The sequence below is a fragment of a genome, unplaced genomic scaffold (assembly GCF_019419815.1).
Source record: "Pyrus x bretschneideri cultivar Hongxiangsu unplaced genomic scaffold, Pyrus_bretschneideri_v1 Contig41, whole genome shotgun sequence".
NCBI classification, from domain to species: domain Eukaryota; kingdom Viridiplantae; phylum Streptophyta; class Magnoliopsida; order Rosales; family Rosaceae; genus Pyrus; species Pyrus x bretschneideri.
In genome coordinates, this window is record NW_025999735.1 from 692,359 (window position 1) to 706,727 (window position 14,369).

Sequence of the window (14,369 nt, forward strand, 5' to 3'; positions counted from 1 at the left end):
CTTTGAGCAATAACTGTTGATCAAACTGAGTTCCAATCATTCTCCCCTCGATCTGAAGGAAAAATGTTAAAAAATAAAAATAAAAATAAAAAAATCTAATGTGATCGATCTTTCGATTTGATGAGAAGATTCATTGTGGTTGTATTTGATGTCGCTCTGTCGAGGATATCGAGTCACTATATCATCTATAGCTTACGACTCAAATTGAGATCCTTGAAAGCAAAAACTGTTGTTCAAAGTTGAGGTGTTGATTTTTTTGTGTTAACATGACAAATGACCAGCTATTAGGAGGAAGCTTGATATTTATTGAAAGTGTCTCATAATCGTACTTTTTCTGAGGTAGTTTTACAACCTACTGTTGAGTATCAATAAACGATAGCTCAACATTGATTAGTTAGTGAGGCTGCTATGTCATACTAAAGTTGTTAAGTTGTTAAAAAGATTAGCTAGTCTCTTAGAAGTGTAAGAATGAAGCTTTAAGCTAGATATATGTGTGTATAAAAGCTCTGTAACTGTAAGGTTCAGTTCATTAAGTCTGAAATACAATTCATGTAGTTTAATCTTTATCTTTCTCTAAATTGTTTCTCTCTCCAATTCTTCATTTTCCTCCATCCTTTATTGTTCTTTGATTATTTCTCAATACTTACAAGGTTTATACCTCGTGAGTGTTATTGTTTTTGTTTTTAGATATGGATTGTCTATATATTGCTGAGGAATTGTATTGTATTTTTTATGACCACTTGATTAGATTTGCCATGCTTGTTCTGTGTATGTTCTTGATTGTTCTTAATAAATTGTTATTTAAATTTTATTTTCAAAACAATCTACATATATAAATCATTTCTTCTTCTTTTTTTCTTACAAATACAAAACTTTACTTGGTTGAATGATATGGAGACATATATTAATATTTACAAGGAAAATACTTGTGTCCACTTACATGTCTACTTGCTTATAATTCACGTATTTTCACCGAAATAATTTTATAACCGAAACCATTTATTCTCTTTATTTCCACCTATAAATTATCTCTACAAAAATCATTCAATTTGGAGACCATAATTAGCTGCCTATATGTGTTGAATAAATTGACAGTTCGGATTATAAGCACTGTTAGTATGACAAACTACTAATTTATCTAAGGGTGAACTTCCAATTTAGTCTCTAAATTATTACCTTAGTGAAAATTAGGTCCCTAAACTATTATTATTATTTTTTTTTATAGAAAAATCACTCCTTGAATTAAAAATCTGCCAATTACATCCCTAATTATATTATATTCGAAGCTACTATATTCGATTTTTCATCAATTTAAGTCAAGTTACTTGCATGTGATACACATTGGAAGGTAGATTTGTAATTTTACATAAAGAAATAGTGTATGGAGTTAACTTTGGAGGGTAAAGACGTTAGATTTGCAACCAATTTGAAATGTTAAGGGCTTATATGTGAGAAAAGGACAGTTTACACTCTAAAGTGTGTCAAGTGACTAAATTGACAAAAATTTGGACAAATTAGCTTTGAATATAATAGTAGGGATGAAATTAGCAATTTTTAATGAATTTAGGGACTTATTTTACCGAAAAAAAATAATTCAAGGACCTAATTTTCACTGAGATAGTTCATAAACTAAATCGGCACTTCACCCTTTATCTAATGCATCTTATAAATGGTCTCTCAACTGAATGACTTTTTATGGAGATGATCTTTAGATGATAAAAGAATAATTAGAACACATTTGGAGATGATGTTTATATAAGTCTCCATACTATATGTGTTGAATAAATTGACCTTTTTAATAATAAGTAGTGTTTTCACAATAAATTGTCAATTTATTTGATCCATATTGCTTATATAAAAGTCTCCAAACTGAATGGCTTTGTATTTTTTTAAATATGTATTTAAAAAACAAATAGTTATAATTATGATTTTGCAGAGTAAAAATATTTGTTAATCACAAATTGATAGACAAGTGTGCTCACCCGTAAGGCGTACAAAAGTATTGTCCATAATGTTACTACCATTTTGAATGACTAGAAGTATTGTCCATAATGTTCACTTTATGCAAGAAATTAATATCAAAAGGGGCTTTGTGCTTGGTTGGTTACTTTCTAGTGAATTGGATGGGATTTCACACATCCCACTATCGACAACACACAACTACACAAGAGTGCCAGAAGAGGTGAAGAAAGCTTACAAAAGTTACTTCATGGATTATTTGGGATCTTGAAATCACTCAAACGTGATTGACTGGGATGGCTGCTCTTTGATCTGTTTTGTAATGTGACCAAAGCACTCAAACGTGATTGACTGGGATGGCTGCTCTTTTAACTGTTTTGTGATGTTAATAAGAGTCATCATGGTTGCTGGATGGCTGCTCTTCGATCTGTTTTGTGATGTTACTAAAGTAACTAAACCACTCGAACGTGATTGACTGGGATGGTGCTCTTTTATCCGTTTTGTGATGTTAATAAGAGCCATCATGGTCTTTCAAATGACGTGTTATTTCTTAATAAGGATAGCGGTAATGTTAGGGAGATCAAATATGAAATAAGTACATTAATGGACACTTAACTATTAGTCTAATCATTCACAAACACACATTTAGTTTTTGGTTTACACAATTTAGTTTAAAAATTTGGTCTCCCTAGCATTACCTAATAAATGTAATACCATTATTTTAATTTACACAGTGGAAGATGGAGGATTTGACCTAGGGATCACAATTAACCTGTCAAACCCGATCCTTGTAGGTAACCAATTCCAAACAATTCAATTCTGGGGATTGAATTTTAAGTATTTTACAATTATGGATAACTGTCGATTAAATTTTTCGGTTTCAAGTTCTATTATTGGGAATCCACCCCAAACACATACCCAAAACCGAACTATTTCATTTTTAATAAAAAAAATATATAAATATTTATTGTATGAGAAACAAGCTATCAATACTCATGCATTATTAAATATGGAAGTCCATGCTAGTAATTATATGCATTATATCATTGATAGTTAAATTATAGAGAAAATTAGTATCCAGTCCCTAGTTTTTAATGTTCATTGACTAAGACCTTATTAGTTTTTAGATTTTGATCAAATGCTCTAGCATTAATATGTTAATGAATTACATGGAAGTTACATAATTTTTATAATAAAAATTAGTAATTGATTTAATGTTTTAATACTCACACCCTTATCAAACTCCTAATTGACTTTCAATTTCCCTATAAATTAAAAAAAAAAAAAATCAATTTTTTAATCGTATATGCACCCGTTCTTAAATATACCAATTCGTTATATGAAAAATGTACCTTTTTTTAATATAAAATGTACCCATTTTTTATATAAAATTCATTCAATCATATGTCTAATCCATTTTTAAAACTCATCTGGGTATATTCTATTTCATTGATTTGAGAATGTATCAATGTCAAGTTTAATAGAATAAATTTAATAATGTTATTAAGCCTCTTTTTTTTGTTTTTGTGTTTTTGAAAAATGTACCCATGTTTTGGTAAAATAACTTTTTGGTTGGTTTTGACCAACGTACCCATGTACACACACACACACACACACAAAATATATTGGAGAGTATGATTTATCTTTAATATTTTCAATCACATAAATTATGGGTTTTATTTATAATCTCATTATTATAAATAACAACAAATTTTATTTTTAATTTAAAAATATAATAACTTACATAGAAATACATTATTACATTAATGTTAGGGATTTCGATAAAAATCTAAAAACTACAAAGATTTCAGTAAAAAAAAAAATTGGTAATTAGGGACCACATCCAAAGTGTTATATGTTTATCAATTATGAATAATATAAATATTTTTTGATAGATAATTGTTATTGGCACTTGAAAAACTCATTTTGCACTCCAAACTTTCTATAATTAGAAAGAAAAGTACATTTATGAGGAGTAAGAATAAGATTTTTGGGATGCTAATAACAATTATTTTTTAATAATATAAATATTTAATATTATTTATTATATGCAATGTATCAGTTTTATTAAAAATGCACTATTTAAATATCATTTTCCTGTTTTTAATATTATTTATTATATACATTGTATCAGTGTGCACTATTTAATATTTAATATGTGCATTGTATGTCACATCCCGGCCCGGGCGGGACCACATCCCAGGCCCGACTCCACCACCGTAGCACGATATTGTCCACTTTGGGCTTACCATTCCCTCACGGTTTTGTTTTTGGGAACTCACGAGCAACTTCCCAGTGGGTCACCCATCATGGGATTGCTCTAGCCCCCTTCTCACTTAACTTCGGAGTTCCGACGGAACCCGAAGCCAGTGAGCTCCCAAAAGGCCTCATGCTAGGTAATGATTGAAATATACATTTAAGGATCACTCCCCTAGACGATGTGGGATGTCACAATCCACCCCCCTTAGGGGCCCGACGTCCTCGTCGGCACACCACGGCCAGGGTTAGGCTCTAATACCAAATTGTCACATCCCGGCCCGGGCGGGACCACATCCCAGGCCCGACTCCACCACCGTAGCACGATATTGTCCGCTTTGGGCTTACCATTCCCTCACGGTTTTGTTTTTGGGAACTCACGATCAACTTCCCAGTGGGTCACCCATCATGGGATTGCTCTAGCCCCCTTCTCGCTTAACTTCGGAGTTCCGACGGAACCCGAAGCCAGTGAGCTCCCAAGAGGCCTCGTGTTAGGAAGGGATGGGAATATACATTTGAGGATCACTCCCATGGGCGATGTGGGATGTCACATTGTATCATAATGGAAAAAATCATTATCCGATGAGAAATCTATTATCTGATGAGTTTGATTACAAGGAAAATCTATTCGAGGATTGTAACATCCCACATCGTCTAAGAGAATGGATCTTATAAGCCTTATATGTATATTCTCATCTCTACCTAGCACAAGGCCTTTTAGAAGCTCACTGGCTTCGGGTTCTATGGGAACTCCGAAGTTAAGCGAATAGCGCGCGAGAGCAATCCCATGATGGGTGACCCATTGGGAAGTTCTCGTGTGAGTTCCTGGAAACAAAACTGTGAGGGGGTGGTAGGGGCCCAAAGCGGACAATATCGTGCTACGGTGGAGTCGGGCCCGGGATGTGGTAGGGGCCCGAGTCGAGATGTGACAATTTTGTAACATCCCACATTGCCCAGGGGAGTGGATCTTGGAAGCCTTATATGTATATGTCCGACTTCACCGTAGCACGATATTGTCCGCTTTGCGCCCCTACCACACCCTCACAGTTTTGTTTCCGGGACCTCACACGAGAACTTCCTAGTGGGTCACCCATCATGGGATTGCTCTCGCGCGCTACTCGCTTAACTTCGGAGTTTCCATGGAACCCGAAGCTAGTGAGCTTCTAAAAGGTCTCGTGCTAGGTAGAGATGGGAATATACATATAAGGCTTACAAGATCTACTCCCCTAGGTGCTTAAGGGCTCGACGTCCTCGTCGGCACACTTCCGTCCAGGGATTGGCTCTAATACCAAATTGTCACATCTTGGCTTGGGCCCCAATCACATTCCGGGCCCGACTCCACCGTAGCACGATATTGTCCGCTTTGGGCCCCTACCACACCCTCACGGTTTTGTTTCCAGGAACTCACACGAGAACTTCCCAATGGGTCACCCATCATGGGATTGCTCTCGCGCGCTACTCGCTTAACTTCGAAGTTCCCATGGAACCCGAAGCCAGTAAGCTCCTAAAAGGCCTCGTGTTAGGTAGAGATGGGAATACACATATAAGGCTTACAAGATCCACTCTCCTAGGCAATGTGGGATGTTACAATGCCCAGGGGAGTGGATCTTGTAAGCCTTATATGTATATTCTCATCTCTACCTAGCACGATAACTTCCCAGTGGGTCACCCATCATGGGATTGCTCTCGTGCGCTACTCACTTAACTTCTGAGTTCCCATGGAACTCGAAGCCAGTGAGCTCCCAAAAGGCCTCGTGCTAGGTAGAGATGAGAATATACATATAAGGCTTACAAGATCCACTCCCCTGGACGATGTGGGATGTTACAAGGATTCTATAGTTTCGAGTTTGGGAAAAAAAATGAGTTTAGTTATGAGGATGGCACATCCAAACCGATACATCCCGTTGCCATCCCTAATTTGACCCTACGCCACAATGGTGAAAGAAGATTCTAACCATCAAGACAATATACCATTTGTAAATATATATTTTTAATTTATACTCTATAATTAAATATCATCTCTTCAAATGCTAATCTAAATTAAATAACTTTAATTTCATATCTAACTAGCATATGCCTACTTTGTGTGTGTGAACATTTTTTATTATTTTTTTTTAAATTGGAAGGGGGGAGAGAGAGAGAACGTGAGAGTGAAGAGAAATGTTTTTGTTTTTTTTTTTTTTAATATTAAATATATATATATTAAAATCACATATAAGTGAGACTTAATAAATAAATAAAAAGAAAATTTTGATTTTGTGAAATTACATTATTGTCCATAATTTTTTTCTGTTTTTTTTTTTTTTTGGTTATGATAAAAGAATAAATAATCTTTTCACCTTCTTTTAATTGACAAATTTTTTTTTTTTAATATTAAGTTTAAATTAAAAATAGCCAACATCGTATCATAGTACCATGTACAAATCATGATGAGCACGTTTGTTTTCCGTTAAGGCAAGAGCTGGTACTTTTTTTTATTTTTTTATAAAAGACTGTTTAGAGTATGAATTCTATGTCAAGGAAGGGAATAGTCACTAGGGGTGTGCTATTCACAATCTGTTTTCACTTTTCACATACTTTATATTAACTTTTGTTATTGATTTTTTTTAATTCAATCAATCCAGCAACTGTAAAATAAAAGAATGTGTATGAAGTAAAAAAAAAAATGTAAATAGCGCATTCCTAGACCTTATATACTTATTAGGAGTATCCTACAGTTTTTAACCTCAACTTTCTTCCAAGACTATTCCCATTTCAAACAAAGCCCACAGAAAAGATGAGATTGGAAAAGAAAAATCAACCCTCATGCAAAGGTTGGTGTGCGCGGTCAGTGCTACCCTGGCTAAACCGATAAGGAATAAAAATGTAAGAAGGATTACAAAAGATAAACAAATAAAAATGATAAAAGAATTCATGCAATGGTTGGTGTACACGGTCAGTACTCAGTGCTACCCTGGCTAAACCGATAAGGGAAAAAATGCAAGAAGGATTACAAAAGATAAACCAATAAAAATGATAAAAGAATTCAAGAAAATTTCTCATCTTTCCAATTTTACTTTTTAAGAAACCTCAACGGTGGTTTAATTACAAGGGAAATTTTATGGTTAGAGAATAAAAGTTACATTTAGTCAATGCGACATATACCTGATTCCTCATGAAATTGTAAAATAATAAATAAAAGAAAAGACTAAGGGATATCGAGCCTAACCCCTCCCAGACAAAACCTAAAAGATATGAACTGCAAAGCATACACTGCAAAACAATAAAAGCAAATGATTCTGGAGAAAATGAAAATCACGCATCTCATGCGAGGAGAGACAAGTTTGTAGAACACGATGCTCAAAAAATCCGACTGCAAAAATGAACGAATCCGTAAGGGCATGTATCATGCCAAACAATTGTTAGTGGAAATTAAATTAGGATGGAGTGTCTTTAACTTTTCATCTTATGCAACTCTTGTAATTCATCTTTGTTAATTTGTGTTTATTATCATTTTAACTAAGGGGTGACAATAAACATGTATTTAGTTGCATTTTCTTCATCATGGATCATTCCACTTCCTCCTACAATCTTCCTTTCCACTCCTTCATATTTTGTATTTTTCTTACCGGTCAAAGAAGGTGTTTTGTGTGGTGCAGTTTTGGACTCTTTTTTTTTTTTTTTTTGTAGATAGATTTGAGTACACAACAATTTAGTTGAGCTTTTGTATTCTATAGTGGATATGTCAAGAGATATGCTGAAGGATCGGTTTATGGACTTTGTCCAACTGCAATGAGCTTGATTCTATTTAATTAATGAGAGCGAGAAATTTGCATCTCATTCTAATTGTCAATATACTTCTTAAAAGAATATTTATTTTATTGTAATTATTTTATATTTTCGTTCTAATTTTCCAAACATAAATAGTATTTATATAGAAAATGATCTAAGGCCAACAACCACCATATTCAAGCCGTCAGTTTTGTTTTTGTTAAAGTTTTAATGTTATATGCATGGCTGTGAAACAAGTTGAAAGGAACAAAGAAGGCCCACAACCCCCGGTACGGCTGTTTTTTTTTTGTAGTGCCATAGTTGTCACGTTTTGTTATATTATGCTTTAGCAAGTAGGGATCCATGAAAAATCCTAAAGTCATATTTTGGCTACAATTTGTCAACCCTTAAATTTATAGCTTATTTCGTACTCCTTGAGTTATGCATCTCTTATATATAAAGCTAGAGGCTCAATTATGGTGTCACCTGCTTCGACAAAAATAATTGGATCAAACTGCCTCTCAACCAAAAAAATTCAAAATCTGTCTAAAATAATATATCAAATCATGCAAGGGTAAGTTGGTAATTTGGTCATCATAAAATATAATATAAATATAAATGGGAAGAGAGAAAAGAATAAAAAAATGAAAGGGAAGAGAGAAAAGAATAAGCAAATGACAAAATTGATGGAGCTTATGTGATGGGGAAGAAAAATATAATAAAAAATAAGAAAAATCATGAATGTTGTGTTCAAAACATCTTAAGAGAGGTGTAGCACCGGTAATAAAAAAAGAAAATAACGAAATAAAAAAATATTGAAGTAATTCACGCATATAAATATATTTAAAATGTTTAAGTTGCGCGTAGTGCATTGTGATTCAAAAAATGCATTTTGCACGCGATTGTTTATTAAATATTATTTCTCAATTTTTAATCACTTAAGAGGTACGTAGTGCCAATTATAAAAAAAATCTTTCGCACGCGCATAATAATATGATTCAATTAGTTGTCAAATGATCATTTTTTTTAACAAACAATGTTATTTACACTAAGGTAAGGGAGTGGGTTTAGCCTCACAATGGGCTCACAATCAGTTGTTTATTAATTTTTTTTTTTTCTAATCTTAATGTAAATTAAATAAAATGTAGATGGAAATTGAAAGATCGATTTTATTAATATGGATTCATCTGCTTTGATTAGTTAAAAGACCGCTTTTATTAAATGTATTTATTATTCATTTTCATCTACATTAATAAATGCATTTAAAACATGTAAATCATACGTATCATATCATGATTCAAAAAATATCTTCTGCACTTACGTGAACGCGTTTATAAAAACTAATCCTACTGAATTGACAGGTTCAGAACCTCTTAGATGTCACCAATATTCAGATGTGGACAACAACAAATAGTTTTAAGCTTTGTACGTGACTTGTGGCTAGACAGGGAGGACCCAGAAACAACAAAATACAATAGAAAACAATTAGTTAATAAAAAATGCTAAGAAAATTCTTTTAAAAGTGAAAATTTTGTATAGACTCTATATTACGTAATTTTTTTGGCACAATTTCTGTTCCAACATTGTAAAATAATGTGTCAAAAAATAAGATGACAAAGAGTTTATAAAAAGTTTTTCTTGGAGAGTCCATTTAGCATTTCTCGTTAGTTAATAGCAAACTGATGGTATTCAAAATTTTCGTGGGAACTAAACTTGTGCAATCTTTAACTTTTTGTATTTCTTTATTCATCTTGCTTACTTCCTTATTTTTTCATAAATAAATAATCCCATTTTGTTAATAACAAGGAACAACGGATTGTCAAAATTAAACAAAAAGAACAATCAGAATCAAACTTCATTAAATAATGCGTTTTACAAGATTTCACACTCATATTAAATTTTCACTCTCCTCTTTATATTTTGTCAATCGATTGTCAAAATCAAATGAAAACAACAACCATAATTAAATATGGGCATGTGAGAGACTAAAAATGGTGTATGTTTATTATTTCGCTATATAAAATAGATTTCTTTTCGAAAATAAAATTGCAAAGAAGTTTGTTTTATTTGAGAGAATAGCTTGAATAAGATAACTCATTAGATTTATTAAGAGTTGTTGAAAGAAAAAAAAAATGAAAAACACATTCTAAATATTGTCTAGTTAAGTTATTTAGGGTCGATAATGGATTAGTTATGAAGAAACTCTCCCAGAAGAAACTTCTTAGAAAAGTACTCCCTTTTAATTGTAAATTTTAGAGTTTATGAGGAATATAACTTTCTTTCATGACTACTTCATTTTCTACATTCAACTTGTCCTATATTTAATATTTTTCATTCATGTGCTTTATACAATTATACCTTAAATATATAGTGAGTTACAATTATATATTTTGTCCAAAACCAATTCTCTTTATTAACCGCAGCTATGATGTAAGATTTATTTTTCTTCAGTTCATGTTCAGGCAAGAAAAAAATACGGAATACAACACTATATCTATAAGGGTCATCAGTCCTAGCATGTGAGTTGATTAGTCCTAGCAACCACTTCCCCATGACTGGTATTTCTGATTTAGTCCAAGCATGCCTTTCAGGACGAAATTGAGCTTGTTGTTCAAGTTAAGCTCAAGTTGGATAGTTTTCTTTTCCTGCTTGTCAAACGAGAAAAACAAAATAATTGTAATGTCAGGCTGATTTTGGTCGCCTTTTTGGCTTTTAGGTGGTAATGCCTTAATTGGATGGGAATCTGGCATTTCTTGTATATTGACTGTTAGGTTGTACATGGGAATCTGGCATTTCTTGTATATTGACTGTTACGTTGTACCTCCTTAATTTGATGGGAATCTGGCATTTCTTGTGTATTGAGGCTGTATGCATTTCTTCGCAGTTGGGGATTGGGTTGGCCTCTAATGGCCCCACATTTGTACTTTCCTTGTCAATGAAATTCAGTTTACCAAAAAGAAAAGACTGCGCCTTGCCAGTGGTGGTTTGCATGTTCAATACTGTTGTTAAAGTTTTCCACATGTTGTTCAGGACAAACGGTTGTTATGTGTGAAAAAGAATGTATACTTTCTGTTTATGTGTTTATCATAATTTATTCATTTATTTAGCAACTACTTTTCACACTTTAAATAGAGGTGTGATATTTATATACACTTTTTTTTTTATTTCTCACACCTTTATAATTTTTTATCATCGAATTAGATGAATTGAAAAAGATCAATAGACAAAAACTAACAAAGGGTGTGTGAGAAGTAAAAATGATACACACACCCCTTTACATATCACTTTCAATTTTCAATTTTTGGTGTTTAGTTTTTATTTTGTTGTAGATATTGATAGATAACAATTACTAAATAAGTTTTCAATTTGAAAAAAAATGGAAACTAAAACTAAACAATAAAAGTTAAAAACTAAAATACATAATCAGATATCAATTATTTTCCGGTAATATTAGGTAGACTAATAATCATATTATCAACTTCCATGTTATTTAGTTTACAAACTCTCTAGCATTACCCATGATTTTCAGGTTTTATTTTTGCAGTTTATAATTTTTTTATAATTTTAAGTTTTTTGTTTTCAGTAGGTTTATAGATTTTTTTAGTGCTTAAGACCAAATTGTCAATTGTTTTACTATGTTAACTACATCTTGCCACTTAGTACTATGATCTAATGGTATTCATCTTCACTTGTAAAATGAGAAGTCTTAGGTTCGATTCTTACTAAATATGAATTTAACCACGTTATTGCTAGCCTATTATGAGGCTTAACCCACTCTCCCACCCATTTCCTATAGATAATATCTTTGTTAAAAAAGAAAAAAAAAAAAAAAAAGTGAATTGGTTTCTCAATTTTTACCTAATTGGTGATTTAATCCTTGAAATTAAAATCCGTAAATATTGGTTTCTAAATTATTTTACAGCATGGAGTACTGATCCATTTGGGTACATTGTTACAATTTTCATCCAAAATAAAGAGGCTTAACGGGCAAATAAGTGACAAAATTTTGACAGAGTTTGTTGGCTCATTTTTAATATAAATTAAATTAATTATAATTGTCATTATTTAGTTGTTAGTGGGAAAGTAAGTTTATTTGTCATTATTTGTGGTTAGTGGGAAAATAAGATGAAGTCTTTAGCCTTTCATCTTTCGTACCTTTTGTAACCTTTTTTTTCTTTGTTAATTTGTGCTTATTACCCTAATCACTAAGAGAGCGAGATACCATGCCTCAACCTAATTGTTTACGTGCTTCTTAAAATAATATTACAATTTTCTTGTAATTTTCGCAACAATTTTAAGGAGATTCAAGTCATGGAGCCTATACCCGAGAAACCATTCGACAATGTTGGAGATCTCAACAAGCCATTCTGTTTCAAATGAGCTTATTGAAATAGGTGGAAGGGGAAAGTTCTTTTCTATCTCAATCTTCTCAAAGTTGCCTACGTTCTCACTGATAAAAATCCAAACAAAGAGAACATGAAGAACATGAATGACGATGAGCTCTATGACCATGAAGACAAAATCCAACAGTACGAAAAAGATGAGTACAAGTGCCGGTATTATTATATCTTGAATTGTCTTACTAATCATTTTTATGATTATTATGATACCACTTACTCTTCTGCAAAAAAATAGAGAAAGCTTTGCAGACTAAATATGACACAAAGGAGGCAGATGCAAAGAAATATACAACAAGCCGTTTTTTCTGTTACCAAATGGTGGATGGGAAATCAGTTGCGGAGCAAGTCCAAGACTTCCAAATGATTGTAGCAGAAGTCACATCCAAATGTGTCAAAAATTGGTGATCCTTCTAATCTTTGGAGTGAAGCTGTTTTTAACTGATTGTTAGGTGTTGGACAGGGTGCCACACAAGAAAAGCATGAATTACACCTTTTGAGCTTTTTTGAATGGAGATTTAGATGATGAAATCTTTATGGACCAACCCAAAGGTTTTGTTGAATCTGGCCAAGAGAACAAAGTAAGTAAGTTGACTAAATCTCTTTATGGTTAAAGCAGGCACCTAAGTAGTGGCATGAAAAATTTGATTCATGCACGATTAAGAATGGTTATAAAACTAATGAGAGTGGCAAATGCATATATTATACATCATGGAATGATTCACATGTTATTATTAGCCTTTATGTTGATGATTTATTAATTTTTGGCCCAAATATATTTGTGATTAATGAAACAAAAAATATGTTTAAGAGCCACCTTGACATGAAAGATCTTGGTGAGGCTAATTTTATTTTAGGCATGAAAATTACAAAAAACATGTGATGCAAGCATGTTGAGAAAAAATAATTTTATTGATTGCAAGCATGTTTTCACTCCTTTTGATTCAAGTGTTCACTTACATCCAGTTGAAAAGGAAAATTATGGGATTAATCAAAAGAAATATGCTAGTGTAATTGGTAGTTTGAGATATGCAACTGATTGTTTTAGACCTGAATTGCATATACAGTTGGAGTGCTTAGCAGGTTTACTAGTAAGCCAGGTAAAGAGCATTGGCATGTCATAGAAAGAGTAATGAAATATTTACTTGGCACTAAGAATTATGGTTTTATTTTATATATAAAAAAAATCCTGCAGTACTTGAAGGTTTCAATGATGCTGATTAGAACACTATGTCAAGTGATTCTCTTTATATTATTGGTTATACTTTTACATTAGGTGACTGTAATTTTTGTTGAAATCAAAGAAACAAACTATTATTGCTAATTCAACCATAGAGGTTGAACTTATTGCTTTGACATTAGCCACTCAAGAAGTAGAATGGTTGAGAGATTTTTTATATGACATCCCACTTTGGGAAAAACCAATAACACCTATTGTAATTCATTGTGATAGCACTGCTGCTATCGACATGGAGAAAAACTGTTATTATACCGGTAAATCCAGACCTATAAGAAGAAAACGTGGTGTTATGAGATCTCATTTGAGCAATGATACCATTACAGTGAATTATACTAAATCTGATGATAATCTTGGAGATCCATTGACCAAGGCCTTGGCAAGAGAAAAGGTTTAGAGTACATCAAGGGGATGAAATTAAAGCCTGTAAAATCATGAGCCATGTATGAGGACACCTAACCCGGTAATTAGAGATCCTAAGAACTAGGTTCAATGGGAAAAACGAATTATATGATGGCTGTAAGAGAAGCACTATTATTTTTACTCATCCCTATGGTGTAAGTGCATTTATCCTAGAATGTTTTTGGAGGTTGAGTTTATTTAAACTCTTAATGAAATATGTAGCTCGTTTTGAGTGAGATGTTATAATTATAGGAGCATCCTTGACAGATTTTACCTATATGAGTGTGAGAGTGGAGCCACTTTCTATGAGAATTGGGCTTGTTCTTAAATACATTTATGAAAACTGGGATTACCACAAGGCCGTAACG